Genomic DNA, 17,616 nt, shown 5'->3' on the forward strand with positions numbered 1-17,616 from the left:
GAGACACTGCTGAGTTTCAGACGCAAATGCTAATCATTCCCTTTTGGCGCTTGCATAGAAGCCCTTAGATTGCAAACAGTGCCACTTAATTGAATTATTCCTGTGAGTTGTAAACACATATTTTTCTGATTTATATGAGCTTAGTCCTTGCCGGGCATACATGGATGGAAATGCGGCTGGTTCAGCAGGGACTGACTACATTTCATTCTATGTAAGGGCAGGGTGGTTGTCCAGAAGTCGATCTACTGATCAACTTCTGGACAACTGCACTGTTGGATCTTTACCATTCGATCAGCACCATCAGCTATAGCCTGCAACGCCAATCAGCCTATTACGACGACGGGGAAGTCTTCCCACTGTCAGAATACAATGGCGCAACGGGAAGATTTTTCCATCCACATTGAGTGTGTGGATGGGGAAATCAGCTCACTTTTTTCATTCAAAAATGAATTATATATGGGCTGCCCAGTGATAAATTGGGCAAAATATTTAATGCCATTAATTGATTTTTTTAAAGCATTGGGTAGTTAAAAATGAGGAAACTCATAGCAGGTAGTGACTTAGTGCTTAGCACTTTGCCTTCAGCTCCGGGGCCCTCATTTTAAATCCCACTCAGGACACTATCTGTGTGGAGTTTCCATATTTTTCCCCATGCATGAAAGGCATGCTGGTAGGTTCATTGGTTCCTGTCTACAATGGCCCTAGTATGTCTATGTATGAATGTAAGATAGGGAACCTTAGATAGTGAGCTCCTTGAGGGCAGGGACCTCAAGGGACTCACACCCCCGGCTGGACATCCCAATTGGAACAATGGAGACATATGTTGGGTTTTTCTTGCCAATTGTTATTCTCTGCAGTTCACAGACGTTTTTGGGGTTTCTAGTGGGGATGGCCTTGCAAGAGACTCTTGACCTCTTCTGTGTTGCCCTGGCCCACAGGAGCCAATGAGATTTCAGATGTCAGCATCAAAGGCATGCTGGTAGGTTCATTGGTTCCTGTCTACAATGGCCCTAGTGTGTCTATGTATGTATGTGAGTTAGGGGACCTTAGATAGTAAGCTCCTTGAGGTCAGGGACTGGTATGTATACAAAAGTGCTGCATAAACTCATAGCCGTTACATTGCCAAGACTGATCTGATCATTCTGACTATTGGTGCTTTTAGTTCAGAGCAGACACTCCCGGCTGGACATACCAGTTGGAACAAAGGAGACACATGTTTGGTTTTCAATTGCCAATTGTTGTTCTTGGCAGATCACAGAAGTTTTTGGGGTTTCCAGTAGGGGAGGGGGTTTGCAAAAGAACCTTGAATTCTTCTGTGGTGCCCAGGCCCACAGGAGCCAATGAGATTTCAGATGTCAGCATCAAAGGCATGCTGGTAGGTTCATTGGTTCCTGTCTACAATAGTCCTAGTATGTCTATGTATGTATTGAGATAGGGAACCTTAGATAGTAAGGTCCTTGAGGTCCTTGATGGACTGGTAGGCTTTTGCAAGAGAACCTTGACCTTTTTGTGTTGTGCCCGAGCCTACAGGAGCCAATGATATTTCTGATATCAGCATAATGAGATATAGACTTCCATTCGTAGTGTAGATCAGGAAGTAAAATAATCTAAATAATCATTGTAGGGTTTCTTAGATCATACAAATGAAGCATTGGGCTGGAGCAGCCATTTTAAACTGGGGTTCCATGGAATTATTGAGTTTCCTCCAGTGTTGCTAGTGGTTCCTTTAGCAGTAGGCGATTGACCTTCCATGTAATGGTGTCTGCATAGTTCCAGGGCCAATGCCACCTGGCAGAAACAGTTGCATAACATTAATGTTTTTTTTGGTGTTATTTTTCTCAATTTCATTTGAATTTCTCAATTTGGGAGGCTGCCACCACTTGAGAAGGTCCCCATATTGTACCAGAGCTGCTGCAATCTAGTCCTCAAGCCCAACCAACATTTTGGCAGATAAAAAGAAGCTCACATCTTCTTGGTCTGTGACCAATGATTTTTTTAGCTGCCTGTAAGGGTGGCATTGTCACCACTTCTGTAAAAGGGGCATTCTTCCTACTGGCCACCAATGTAAGAGACATTTTTCCCATTGACCGCCAATTAATTGCTTTTAGCAGGGGTTCACCCAAGAGATGAAAATTATTTTAAGGGTTCCTCTGGGGTAAAAAAATTGAAAAAGGCTTTGCTAGGGTTTATTGCCAGTACTGACCTGTACTAGAGGCAGGTAACCCAATCACTACTGTCAGAATACAACTCCCAGACAGACATTTCAAGTTATTTCATTCAAAATCAGCCCCGTAGATTAACGGATTTCCCTGTACACATCCTGGTTGCCATGGCTTGTTCATAATACTTTGTTATAAGAGAGTATTGCTCAAAATAATAGATTTACTCCCTCTCTCTTCCTTGCCACATACAATTTAGGTCCAGTTACAGCAGTGACATATAGACAGGGCAGTCCCCGAGCCACGCTCTCTGTTTTTCACATTGTCAGAAACACTAAAAACCGAAAAGCTTTAGGATCGTATTAAAAGCCAACATGTTATATTACCCAGGACTCTTGTACGGCAGGACTACTGGGAATTACATGGCCCACAGTCAACTCATAAAGCCACAGCTCTCAAAGTTTCAGAACTGCTTTTCTGACTCTCCTTTCAAGGAAAAGGGTAGAGGAGTGGGTTAATAACATCTTTTCCTGTACTTCTGGCAGAGGAGGCAGAGGCGGGGTCCAACTGGAAGCAGATGCTCAGCAAAGTGGCGGCTCTTATAGAGTATAGTACAGCAGCTCCAGTTAGTTCTGCTGAAATATATGGAAGCCCTGTTTGTTGCTCGCTGCAATCTACTTTTTTTAATTCTAACATCACTGTTCTTTTTTTGGCAACTTATTAAAAAAAATCGCCCAGTTCTTGGCTTTCTTGGAGGGAAGATCCGCAGTTCTAGGAAATGGGAACAGTGAGGCTTTCTCAGCTTGTACAGTGACCGTTTATGCATTCAACCTGCCCCTTTTACACATCCAAGCTGCACCGTCTCCAATACAGAGCCGTGGCATATTGACACTTTTAACCGCTAGGCTTCAGGCACTTTTTTTAAACTAATGGAATATTTTAATTTGGCGGTGGAAAAATCATTAATGGTTTCTGGAGTAAACTAACTTATAGCGACCAATCACCTATTATCATCTAAGAACCTTGAAAGATGATTGGTTTTTATGTTACTACACTTTGCAGTTTTCTACCTGTAATGATTTCTATAAAATGACCATAGTCTCGGGGATCTGAATACTTTTATTAACGTGAACCATTGGGTGCATATGGAGAAAGCTCCCTGTAACTGCCCCAGATGGTACTTTATCTTTGCTCATGTGTTTTGTACATTGAAATGAATGGAACATTGCATAAAACACTTAATCCTTCTCAGTCTCTGGCAATTTGGATTTCAGTTTCCTGATATAACTGCACATATCTTGCAAAAATATCTGTGTATACATGGCTCTGTATGAAATCTACACTAACAGCCTTGCTGAGATGGTTCAATACCTAGAGAAAATGCTGCTCAGGGTTCTCTTCTATGCTTGTCAGGAGACCAGAAGTCTAGGCATTGGTCACATGACCTTGTTTGTAGTATATCGTTTGTACTGGCTTTCCTTTAGCACAGGCTTGTAGACACTTGACCAACACTGGAAGAATCCTGAGGAATTTTCTATAGGAGAGGTGAGTATTTTAAACCTTAACCCGGCATAACTGCTAACATGGCTGCCAGTTCATATTGGCCTACATATGCATGTATATATCCATTCAGTCATATCTGACTCTCCGTGGTCCAGCTCTGTAGGCACTATGTCTACTACAATTGAAAACATTCTCCATAGAATTTTCTTGGCAATTTTCTTTACAAAGTAGGTCACTAGGTCTCTCCTCAACCCTCCCCAGTTGCTAGTCTTGGGACCAGCAGACAGTATGTGATAACACATGTGTATAGTCAACTTGTTTACACATACTATGACTAGTTTGTTATGAAGAAGGTCACCAGATCTTTCCATAACCCTCTCCAATAGCTTGGCTTGGGACTAGCATGCATAATGAGATAAAACATGTTTAACCAATTTGTACACACCTACTAGGGTCACTTAACCTACCAGCCATGTCTTTGGAGGAAGGGTGGGAGGAAACTGGAGTACCCAGAGAAAACCCACAAGATCCAAACCAAGGACCTGAGTGTTACAAGGCATAAGTGCTTACCACTTAGCCACTGAGCCACCCAACATAGCTCTGCTTTAACTGCATAGCTGCTAACATAGCTCCTGGTTAACATTGGCCTACATATGTATGTATATATCTGTTCAGCCATGTTTGACTCTCATGTGGTTCTGTGGACCAGCTCTGTAGGCACCATGTCTAATACACTTGAAAACATTTTCCATAAAACTTTCTTGGCAATTTATTTTTTACAAGGTAGGTCACCAGATCTTTACTCAACCTACCCCAATTGCTAGCCTTGGGACCATCATTCAGAATGTGATAACAAATGTTCTAAGTAAACTTGTACATACATAATTATATACGACGAAGGTCGCCAGGTCTTTCCTCAACCCTCTCCAATAGCTTGGCTAGGAACTAGCATGCAGAATGGGATAACACATGTGTTTAACCAGTATGTACTAGGGTCAATTAACCTACCAGCATGCCTTTGGAGGGTGGGAGGAAACTGGAGTACTCAGAGAAAACCCACAATATTCAAACCAAGGACCTGAGTGTTACAAGGCATAAGTGCTTACCGCTTAGCCACTGTGCCACCCAGCCTAGCTCAGCTTTAACTGCATTCCCTTAAATCGTACATAGGTTATCTGTGATTCTATGTGCTGGGACTAATTTACAAAGTGCAGTAACCCGATGTAAAAACGCGTCATATTTCAGTTTTCTAAAGTGAGACCAGTGACAGATTCATTTTGGTGAATCAAAGGTTTGCAGATGTTGTGAGAAGCATCACCAGATTCTGGTTTTATATTTAAGAATAAAGACATTTACTCTACATGATAGAAAAGGTTAGGATACACTCACCCACTCATGCACTCGCACTGCAAAGATGATATCAATGTTTCCAGGCTTTGTTCACAGAAACAGTTGGCCTACAGCTTTAATCTGTAGTATGCAATTGGGAATCAAAAGGTAATAAACCCAGTTTTCCCAGCTAAAGATGGCCAAACACTTACAACCAACCCAATCTCCCCTGCTACAGTCAGATCAGTGATGCATGAATTCTGATTGGCAGCTATGGATTACTGAACTATGTGTATCGTCTTTACCCTGCCTTACTGAATTCATCTGAATAGAAATATGTACAGCAACCAGAAATCATCTTTATCAGCATTTGGAAGCTGCAAACTGGTAACACTATATAGGCACAGGTCTAGGGTGTCAGTTGTGTATTTCAATTTGTATCTACCTTTAGAGAACACACCCATGCCAACTGGCGTACAACTTTAAATCTATCCTTTGAGATCCTGTTTGATTATGTAAACATTCCTAAAATTATATATAAATTTCCATTGACACCCATTTGGCAGGCCCAATGGATAATCTTACAGGCATCAAAGACAGACTGCTTTGTTTGGCAGGCTAATCGACTCAATGTGTCATGCACCTGTACACCCACAGGTGAATTTTACTGGCATTTATGAGGTATTGTAACATTTCTGAAAACTGGAGTTTGGCAAGCAAAGGCGGGTCAAGGGTAATTTTAGTGACGTGATGTGTTACCAAAGTATAAAGCGTTTCTTTTTTTTTGGGAGATTTTACACCTTAGGGCATCTTACTACACCTTCTTGTTTTATAGTCTTATTTTTGGAAACTGAGTTGGCTAATTTCATGACTGATTCATTACATTCCAGGGAAACTTTAGATGCATGTAATCTTCTGATGAACATGACAGGATGTTGTTCCAGATGAAGACAGGATGCCAGCTTTGAATATAATAACTGAACCTCACATACAGACATCATGAATTAAGGATTCCATAATGTTAATGACAGTATCTCTTAATACTTGTCAAGGGAACTTTCAAAAGGCATTCAAGTGGACCTTTGCTGTCTTTCTCTCAATGTAGTATCACAGAGACATTTCTGTCTCAAACACAATCCTTTGCACCCTTTTTCTTATACTGCTTACTGATTAGGGGGAGGGACATATATGTGCTTATGGCCCAAGCTGAGACATTGGTAGGGTCCAAAAGACCCAGGTTATCCTTGGGTACAACTAGGATGGCCAGCTGCAGAGTTCCATAGGTTCTCTTTATCTCTTCTACTTCCCTCTCTTTGCCCTTCTCTACCTCCCTATTTTTTCTACCAGTGTCTTCTATTCCTCCCAAGCCACTAGACCATGGTTTCTGATTTTGGATGTGATCCATTATACTCAGTTTAATGTAGATATGATGTAGCATGCTTGCAACAATGTAAAATACATTTGATTTGCTGTGAAGTGTAGAGCAGCCACTCTTAACCAGCATTCCAAGGAACCCTAAGGTTCCATCCAGAGGTTTTTAGGGGTTCCTTGAGCTGTGGCTTATTGGCCTTTCATCTGACGGTGTCTTTATAGTTCACACACCAATGCCATGTGGCAGAGCTAGCTGCATTGACCCAATTATCTTTTTAGCTGTCTGTAGTGGTGCCATTCTGACCACCAGCGTAAATGGGGCATTCTTCCAACTGGCCACCAATGAATTGGTGGCCTGAAACCTGAAAATCACTTCAAGGGTTCATTTATGTTAAAAAAAGTTGAGAGAGACTCGTAAGGAATATCACAAAACATATTTATATTTATAAGACTGGAATCTATCTATCTATCTATCTATCTATCTATCTATCTATCTATCTGTCTGTCTGTCTGTCTGTCTGTCTGTCTGTCTGTCTGTCTGTCTGTCTGTCTGTCTGTCTGTCTATCTGTCTATCTATCTATCTATCTATCTATCTATCTATCTATCTATCTATCTATCTATCTATCTATCTATCTATCTATCTATCTATCTATCTATCTATCTATCTATCTATCTATCTATCTATCTATCTCAAAATCTGCTTTGCAATGTATATTAAAGCTGAGCTCCAACAAACAGCTAATTATGCACATTAAATACATATACAGTAGTTTTTTTTTAACTGCTAAATACATTTTTTAGGTGGCTGAGGTTTATACAGCCCTGACACAAAGCACAGCTAGCTTGGAGACCTGAATTTGATCTGCTGCAGTTAAGTAATACAGCTGAGTCTTGTCCCCGCCCCCAGCCTGTGATTGGACAGTTAAAGTCATTCTAAAGGCTGAAGGTTTTTTTACTTTCATGCATTCTATCCTGATTGGCTGATACCAAATCACATCCAGCTACTTGGACTAGTTGCTTTTAAAACACACTTTATGATTTTCTAATCAACACATACGTGCAAGAAGTTTTTTTTTCTGTTGTCTGAAGTTTTACCTTAAAGTGGTTGTAAACCTTAGTCATGGAATTTGAACTAAGCACATATATCTGTAGTGTTAAACCACTTTTACAACTCTTCAGCATCCTTCACTAAACTGTGCACTGTAAACGAATTTGATATTTTTGGAAAGAATATATGCAGCTAGGTGCACATGAGGGACGCCCCTTTGGATTTTAAAGGCAGCATGTGAGTAAAGAAAGTAAATAGTGGTAAAAGGCACGTATAATGCCAACTTTATTAATATACAAATATGAATAAAATTGTCTAGAAGACAGAACAAACATACAACATTTTTTTACAAAGAATGTTCATATATGATTACTAAATTGTAAACCATACAGAGCATAGATATGTGATATCACCCGATGCCATCAACCCCAGGGAACCAACCCAGTCTGGGTGGGCATGGTGGGGGTGGGTGGCTAGAATTTGATATTTTTAAATTTTTTGTCTCAGCACCTACTGTATATCTGCTGTATTCATATTTCACTTCCTCCTCCCTGGCTGTGGCCCATCGCATCATTTCCTGTTTGCAATGCCTTCTGGGAAGGGGCAGCAACTTCCTCTGACACTGCCGTTGCTATGGAAACCTGACCTGAAACCTATTACACTGCTTGTGCTGCACTGAGCATGTGCAAGATCTGCAAGGATGAGATCCAGGAAGAAATACAGTCTGGCTTCAGATGCCCACACTTAAGATGGCCCCGGTCTGCTGTAAGTTTATAAAATATCAAACTACTGCTATAAACTAACAAAACAGACCTTAGTTTACAGACTAACTTTACTAGAATACATTAAGCTTGTGAATTAAAGGGGTATTTTTATTTAAAAAGTATAATTTCGGCCGGAACACCACTTTAACTAGGCTCTTCCCAAAGCTCTAAGTGTTGTTTCTCTCTGGTGCTTCTTTCCTCTGTTATCAGCATGAGTCACTTCTGACAAATTCTCCAACATATGAGATAACATGAGCTGAAATTTGTGTCGAGGAGGGAGATGAGCACACAGCTTGTCTATTCAGAATACAGTTCCTTCGTTCCCCTGCTATGTGGAGGGAGGATGTGTCCCTTTCCTCCAATCAGCTCTCACACAGTGTAGCTGCAGTTCTCCACCCCCTCCTCTGTACTCCTCACAGATGCAGAAGGATTTGTTTCACAAATCAGCTCTTTGAAGGGGTGTAGACAAGAGATGATCACAGATAAACAAGTAAAACTTATGTAGGAGGATTTGTTTTATCTCTGAGGCGATTCACTTCACTGGTTGTATGTGAGGGTTTACAACCACCAGGGGACAGTAAAAGCTGATAACTGTGAACAGCCAGTGAAGGACTGAATCACCCACTGGCTCCTTAGATTTCTTCCAGAAAGTAAGTTGCTGTTGTAGTAGTTTTTGTCTCTGAATGGCAAAACAATTCAAGGGACAAATGTTTAAAACCTGGGACTGTCCCTAAAAAACAGTCACACTGTCACTCCTGTCATTCTCGAATGGTTGGTAGAACTTCTTCTGACATTAGCCTGTAGCATTGACCAAAGCAATGCATCAAATGTTGGTTTTGATATTAAAAGTGTAAAACAGAGGTCATGATTGGATGCTGTGGGTCAGACCACCTTTCCTCCTATGTGAGAATGTTTGAAAACCCGGTGTTTGGTACAATGTAATTACCATGGTCTATTTCACTAAAGCATCTGCTCCATTTGTCTAGGCAAGTTTCTGATTTGTTACACTGCGAATGTGCACAAACTGTACTTACACGGTTGTTAACGCCAACCTAGCTTTCATTCCAACGTGACTTTTCTCTGGTTCCCGTTGACACCCGCTAACCATCCCAATGTGTCAGGCACTATCTTCCTAATCTTTTAAACAGAGATATTTGCCTTGAGCAACATTTTTTGTTTTTTCCTTGCCTCAATAGGTTATGTATGCCAACACCATATGGAACAGCCTGTCCTTTAGTGTTGTATGTATTTGCAAGTAATTATTATATCTTGAATTTCATGAACATAGATATCTTACCATAAAGATACATAAATAAATAAATAAATAAATAAATAAATAAATAAATAAATATATCTATGTATATAGATAGATCTATATATATATCTATATATATAGATATATATATCTATATATATAGATATATCTATATATATAGATATAGATAGATAGATAGATAGATAGATAGATAGATAGATAGATAGATAGATAGATAGATAGATAGATTATATACAGTATATATACACACAGGGTTGTGGTTCAGAGTTAGCACTTGTTCCTTGCAGCACTTTCATCCTTGGTTTAAACTCTGGCCTTGTTATCTGCATGGAGTTGGCTTCCGTGAGTTTCCACTGGGTATGGTGCTTTTCTTCCACCCTTCTAAAGACATGGTGATAGGCAATTGCCTCCTGTCTAAATTGGCACTAATATATGTCATTAGGATATTGATTATTATATTGTAAGCTCCTTGAGGGCAGGAATTGATTGTAATGAATAGTGCTGTAAAGTGCTGTGTCAATTGATAGAGCTATACAAATGCCTATATTAACATATACACTATATTACCAAGAGTATTGGTGCGCCTGCTTTTACTCGCACATGAACTTTAATGGCATCCCAGTCTTAGTCCGTAGGGTTCAATATTGAGTTGGCCCACCCTTTGCAGCTATAACAGCTTCAACTCTTCTGGGAAGGCTGTCCACAAGGTTTAGGAGTGTCTCTATGGGAATGTTTGACCATTCTTCCAGAAGCGCATTTGTGAGGTCAGGCACTGATGTGGACAAGAAGACCTGGCTCGCAGTCTCCACTCTAATGCTGCGTACACACGGTCAGAATTTCCGACAACAAATGTTCGATGTGAGCTCCTTGTCGGAAATTCCGACCGAGTGTAGGCTCCATCGGACATTTGTTGTCGGAATTTCCGACAAGAAAAATTTGAGAGCTGGTTCTCAAATATTCCGACAACGGATTTTGTTGTCGGAATATTTGAGAACCAGCTCTCAAATTTTTGTTGTTCCGTGTTCCGCTTGTTTGTACACAATTCCAACGCACAAAATTCCACGCATGCTCGTTCATTTTTCTCGGCTCGTCGTACGTGTTGTACGTCACCGCGTTCTTGACGTGCGGAATTCCTGACAACATTTGTGCGACCGTGTGTATGCAAGACAAGTTTGAACCAACATCCGTCAAAAATAAATCCAGGATTTTGTTGTTGGAATGTCCGATCGTGTGTACGCGGCATAACTCATTCCAAAGGTGTTCTATCAGGTTAAGGCCAGGACCAGTCATGTTCCTCCACCCCAAACTCGCTCCTCCATGTCTTTATGGACCTTGCTTTGTGCACTGGTGTGCAGTCATTTTGGAACAGGATGGGGTCATCCCCAAACTGTTCCCACAAAGTTGGGAGCATGAAATTGTCCAAAATGTCTTTATATGAGTTCCCTTCACTGGAACTAAGGGGCCAACCCAACCCCTGAAAAACAACCCCACACTATAATCTAACCTCCACCAAATGATTTGGATCAGTGCACAAAGCAAGGTACATAAAGACATGGATGAGTGAGTTTAGGGTGGAGGAACTTGACTGGCCTGCACAGAGTCCTGCCCTCAACCAGCGGAGACTGCCAGGCCTTCTTGTCCACATCAGTGCCTGACCTCACAAACGCGCTGAAGCTGTTATAGCTGCAGAGGGTGGGCCAACTCAATATTGAGCCCTACAGACTAAGACTGGGAAGCAATTAAAGTTCATGTGCGTGTAAAAGCAGGCGTCCTAATATAGTGTGTGTGTATATACATCTTTATATATAGATATATATAGATATATATATATCTATATATATTCTCAACCTCTCTTTCCCTCTCTCTCGCTCCCCCTCTTTCTCTATCTATCTCATTATTCAATCCAATTCAGATAATTAGAGGCTAAAAGTGCCATGTTTCAATGCTTCACTCACTCTAAATGAGTTTCTATTACTCCTGCACACTGGTGGGCAGGCAGCTCAAGCAGATCTGCATGGCTTCTCTGCTCATTCCTGTGCAATTATCCACAGAAACATTAAACTGATTAAAACTGATTTTAATGTTATTTCTCTCAAACTTGCAGTAAATCTGTATTTCTGGTCATACTGATGAAGGTTCCAAGGCTGAAGATGACAATAGCAAACAGATCCTGGCCATATCGTTGATCTTACAACTTTACAAACAACACACAGAGACTGAGATCTTTTACAGTCATTGCCGTTATCCCATGTTAACACATTTAAATACTTGCACCAGCTTTAACATTAAAAGTAAGAAAGAATTTACTTATTTTGTATGAGTGTGAATTGTGTTAAACAATTCCGTTCCACCTTAAATGACCATACGCTTTACCACAATCAGACACCAGGTGGCACTCTTTTTTAAGATACCGCATAGCTGTTTCTATATGGGGTGAGCTCATCTAATTGTTTCCTACCTGTGTCTAAAAATCCACATTTTTACTTTTTTACACTTTGCAAGTTGAAAATGTGTTCCAGCCGGCTGACGTCACATCCCAGAATCATCTGCACAAAGGCTGACAGCAATTCAACTTCAAACACATTGGCACTGCCCTGCTATATTTGTTTCTAACAAAGGTGAGAACTTTTCAAGATGTGCAGTCTGAGGGTCCAGGGGGGGAGCGCGAAAGCGTCACTGGCCTGACCCTGGATCTTTGCCGCTGATTTGTGAAAGCAGGATGGCAACCCTGTAAATATTGAACACAGGGTCAGTTGGCCTTTATTTGCAAACATTGATCTAGCCCCCAAAAAAAGATACACAGCAACCTAAACAGAATGTACTGCTGCTAGGAGACTAGAAATGAGTGCAATATATTATTATTATTATTATTATACAGGATGCATATAGCGCCAACAGTTTACGCAGCGCTTTACAATATAAAAAAGGAGACAATACAGTTATAATATAATAAAATACAAGAGGATTAAGAGGGCCCTGCTCAGAAGAGCTTACAATCGAATAGGGTGCGACAGGTGGTACATAGAGGGAGAAGTACATCCATTGCAGCCTAATTCATTAAAATTAAAAAAAAAAATAATAATAAAAAAAGTTGAACTCTACGGCCAAAAGACACAGCTGAAATCCACATGCTGTATATGAATGGCTTTATCTGCCAAGGTTTTGCAAATCTGTTCAGCCAGTTTTGCGATCCAGTCGCTCTTGCTAGACAGCGCAACCACGTCCTCCTTGCACGCCACGAAATTTAGGAGGGGAAACGTTGGAAATTTCTTCTTGTTACCAGAACAAATGATTTTCATTTAATTAGTAAAGTATTTGCATGATCAGAAACAAAGTACGACCTGGAAGAAGATAGTAGTACGAAATCATTTTCATAAACAAGAAAACAAGGGTAATAAAAGATTTTTAAGGGAGATATGAACTGAAATTTCTGTAAGGACCAGTTCACACCGCATGCAGTCCAGTGTGTTTTTTTTTTTTGCTGCATCAAAAATGCATTGGAAAGTAGGTTATATGGTTCCAATGGCATACTTTGCACCAGTGCAGTCAGTTCCAGGGCGTTCCAGCTCCAGAAAAAAAAGTAGAACATGCTGCATTTTTCCTGCACTGGACTGTACTGGAATGCAGTAAAATGCAGAAAAAATGCACCGGAATGCACTGGAACACATAAAAAATGCATCAAAAATGCACCGGAATGCACTGGAACACATCAAAAATGCATCAAAAACACGGCGGACCCCAGACAGTACAGTAAAAAAAAACCAGGAAAAAAAAGAAGAGAACAAGCATCTGGAATGCATCTGGAAACGCATCAAAAATGGATCAAAAACGCACCGGAATGTGCCAAAAATGCATTAAAAACGTGCATGCAGAAACGCATCTGGAACAGATCTGGAGTGTATTTTAGCAGTGTGAACCAGCCCTTATGATGAATAGCAGCATACAGTTGCCTGTTGCAGCTTAAGAGGAGGCGGTTGGCGGATGGAAAAACGCGGCTCAACCGAACATTTTGCCTCCCTCCAACCACAGGTCTAAACGAGGCCTAATAGTTATTAGTATGTATTTGTGGAGGAAGGGGGGGGGGGGGCAGGTGTGGGGCTGGGGTTGGGGGTGGTGATTGTTTGTGTAGATGTGTACTAGCTGTTGTTTGGGTGGTTGGTTTGTGAGGTGTTTATGTCGTGGGGCTGGAGTTGGAATATGTTGTTTGTTTGTATATGGGGGATATGGTAGCTGGCACATGCTCACAGTGGTTGATGTTGGTGTACCTTGGGTGGTGGAGGTCTGTTTAGATGGCTGAGGTGTATGGAATTTGGTCGGGTGTGACTAGCAGTGACCATTGACAACTCCTATCCTTTGTGTTAGTGATGTCTATTGCTGTGTAGGTGGATTTAGAGACATTTACATTTTGCAGTGGTTTCCGGCACCCCTTTTCCCCTCTGGGTGGCCGCCTGCCCCCTGCGCTTCCTTCAAGGTGGGTTTATATGCCTTGTGCGTGGTGTCCCCTTGGAGCTTAGCGGTTTGTTCAAGCCTGATATATGTGGTGGTAAGCCTATTTATGATGTATATCCCCCAAGTGCCTCTTCCCCTCAGTTCTCTGTCAAGATCAACAGCTCAACTATCAACCCATCCCCATATGCCAGGGTGCTAGGTATAATCCTGGACTCTGAATTCTCCTTTCAGTCCCACGACCAATCAATGTCCAAAGCTTGCGCTTCAACCCCTGCAACATTTCCAAAATACGCCCCTTACTAACCAACGATGCCGCAAAACTCCTTGTTCACTCTCTGGTCATCTCTCGCCTCGACTACTGCAACTCCCTCCTCATTGGCTTACCTCTACATTGGCTATCCCCCCTTCAGTCCATCATGAATGCTAATGCCAGACTCATCTACCTTACCAATCGTTCAGCATCTACTACCCCTCTCTGCCAATCCCTTCACTGGCTTCCCCTACCCCACTGTATAAAATTCAAAATGCTAACCACAACATACAAGGCCATCCACAACATAGCCCCCATCTACATCACCAACCTTATCTGCAGATATCACCCAAATCGTCCCCTCCGCTCCTCCCAGGACCTCCTGCTCTCTAGCTCCCTTGTTACCTCCTCTCATGCTCATCTTCAGGACTTCTCCAGAGCCTCTCCCCTCCTCTGGAACTCCCTGCCCCGGTATATCCGATCAGCCCTTAACCTGTCCACCTTTAGGAGATCTCTGAAAACTCATTTATTCAGGGAGGCCTATCCCACACCCACCTAACAACCCCATCAAATCATTCCCCGCATCTATTACCTTTTGTACCACCACCCCCTCCCTTTAGAATGTAAGCTCTACGAGCAAGGCCCTCCTGTCCCTTCTGTATTGAACTGTACTGTAATTGTGCTGTCCCCCCTCTACATTGTAAAGCGCTGTGTAAACTGTTGGCGCTATATAAATCGTGTATAATAATAATAATAATAATGTACTAACAATAACTTACAAAGCCATCCACAACTCTGCCCTCAGTTACATCACTAGCCTAGTCTCAAAATACCAACCTAATTGTCCTCTTCTTTCCTCCCAAGACCTCCTAATCTCTAGCTAGCTTGTCCCCTCCTCCCATGCTCACCTCCAGGAGTTCTCTTGAGCCTATCCCATCCTATGGAACTCTCTACCCCAATCTGTCCAACTATCTCCTAGTCTGTTCACTTTTAGACGGTCCCTAAAAACCTTCAGAGAAGCCTGTCCTGCCCCCACCTAACAACTGTACTTTTATTTTCCCCATCAGCTCATCCCCCACAGTTATTACCTTTTTTATCACCTGACCCTGCCTTTTAGATTGTAAGCTCAAATGAGCAGGGCTCTCTAATTTCTCCTGTATTAAACTATACTGTAACTGTACTGTGTGCCACCATGTTGTAAAGCGCTGTGTAAACTGTTGGCGATATATAAATACTGAATAATAATAATCATAATGTATCTTACTGTGTTCAATGTGGCCCACACATGCTTCTGTGGTATGCCTGATGAAGCAGCTGTTGACTGCAAAACGCGTTGCAACAGTCCAGCTGGATTTACCAGCATCTATTTAGTTACCTATTTACTAAGATGTTTTTAATAAAATATGTATGATACTGTTTATAACTTTATGTGGCTATGTAAGACCCCATTATCTTTCTTTTATCTATTTATGTTGCGTCAAGTGTGGTACGAAGGCTCAAAAGTCCCTTCTATGTGGAAAGGTTTTCCCTTTTTATTGTCTCTAGTGTATGTTTATAAGCTCACTTCTCCAGATATGGCATTTTTGTGTTATCATTATTGTTGCTATTTTTTATTTTGTTCAATATTATTATGATTATTATGATTACTATCATTAGAAGTGTCACACACAAATTACATCACTTCCAATTCTAAGCTTGAACGTAGCTACATATGTGGGAAGTTTTCCCGTGTCCTTGGAGAATTTTAATGAATGGCTTCATTAACGGCCACAATTAATGGCATTCTTGTTTTCAACATTGTATGAACATTCGGAAAAAATCAAATCTAATTTCCCAATAATGTGTTCTAGGCTTAACACAGCCTTACTCCAGGACCAGATATTCCCTCCTGTTAGCACATTTCCTGTGCTTAACTGACAGCACTGTGAAAAGCATCATCTGTCAGTCTGAGCCTTGATGTGCTTGGGATTGAAATCTAGTTCTACGGAAAAGATATTGAATACTTTTTATTGACCAAACAAAATAAATAATTTACTGATGGTATCCAACTATGGTATAGTATGACATTGAAAAGAAGCAGCACTAAGCAACCAATCAGGTTTAGCTTAGTGTGGTCAGGGAGAAATCTGATGGGTTGATATGATTTATCATTTTTTGTACGTTTGCTTTGCTCTCTTCAAGCCAATTGCATGTTAGGTATGATCTAAAATGTTTTGTGACTCGGGTTATTGGGATCTAACTGCTCATGATTCCCTATAAATCAGAGGGGAGGGAGATGAAGAAACGTTAAGAAAATTAAATTGAAAGTCAGAGCCTGAGTGAAGCAAATCCCTGCAAACTACAGTTACAGCCCATACATCAAGCGCCACCTGGTGGTGAAATTTCGTAATGTTATGTCACCATTCCTATACTGTATAAACACCATAGTACCCAAAAGCCTTTAATATGCTGTGTGTGTCATGGCCCCACCACCATAGAAGTTGCCACACCTCAGACAAAAATACCTGAAAGCAAATGTTATTTTTTTCTTGTTAGATGAGGAAAAACATCTTATAGCAGTGTTCCTCAACTCCAGTCCTCAAGTCGCCCCAACAGGTCATGTTTTCAGGCTTTCCATTACTTTGCACAGGTGATTTGATCAGTTTCACTGCCTTAGTAATTACCACAGCCGTTTCATCTGAGGAAAATACTGAAAACATGACCTGTTGGGGCGCCTTGAGGACTGGAGTTGAGAAACCCTGTCTTATAGTGTATGCAATATAAGAACTGTTGCACAAAGATGCCAATGCTTAAAGTGTATCTCTAGGCACAGATTTTTTATTTTTTGGTTAGAGCTGGGGAAGGGTTAGACCCTCTGTCAAGTTTTCATTGCTGTCTGTGTCCCCATTGGGAAGATCTGGTTACCTGATTTGTGGGGAGCATTGTACCAAGAAAAAAGTGAAGAAAAAAAATGTCATTTTCGGGTTGTCCTTAAAGAAGGGGTAAGTGCAAATCTTCCAAAGAAGAAATTTGTTCACAAACCAGCTGTCTAAGAGCAGAATTAAGCTCACTTTGGGAGATTTCCTCTAAATTTTTGCATCTCTGAGAGAGGAACTAAAGATACATTTCCCCACTGGTACACAGGCAAAAAAAAAAAAAGCCTGGTGGGAGTTTTTTTTTTTTGTTTTTTGTTCCAAATAAGTTTTATTTTAAAAAATCATAACAATACACAGTTTCAAACATGCAGAAGGTAATTAAACATCAGTAATATATACAGAATATGTGTAGCATTACTCATTGAAGCATATCCAACCAGATACCTGGTGGGAGTTTTAACCCTTCTCTGCTCTATCCAGAAAAAAAATCCCTATACATATATTTAAATGGATATGTATATTTTCAGATTACATTCTACAGGTATAGGATGAGCAATAAGATTATACACCTACAGGGTATTTCCTGGTAGAGGTATGACTCCTGGTTTGTA

This window comes from Aquarana catesbeiana, linkage group LG02, assembly GCF_042186555.1.
Source record: "Aquarana catesbeiana isolate 2022-GZ linkage group LG02, ASM4218655v1, whole genome shotgun sequence".
In the NCBI taxonomy this organism is placed as follows: Eukaryota; Metazoa; Chordata; class Amphibia; order Anura; family Ranidae; genus Aquarana; species Aquarana catesbeiana.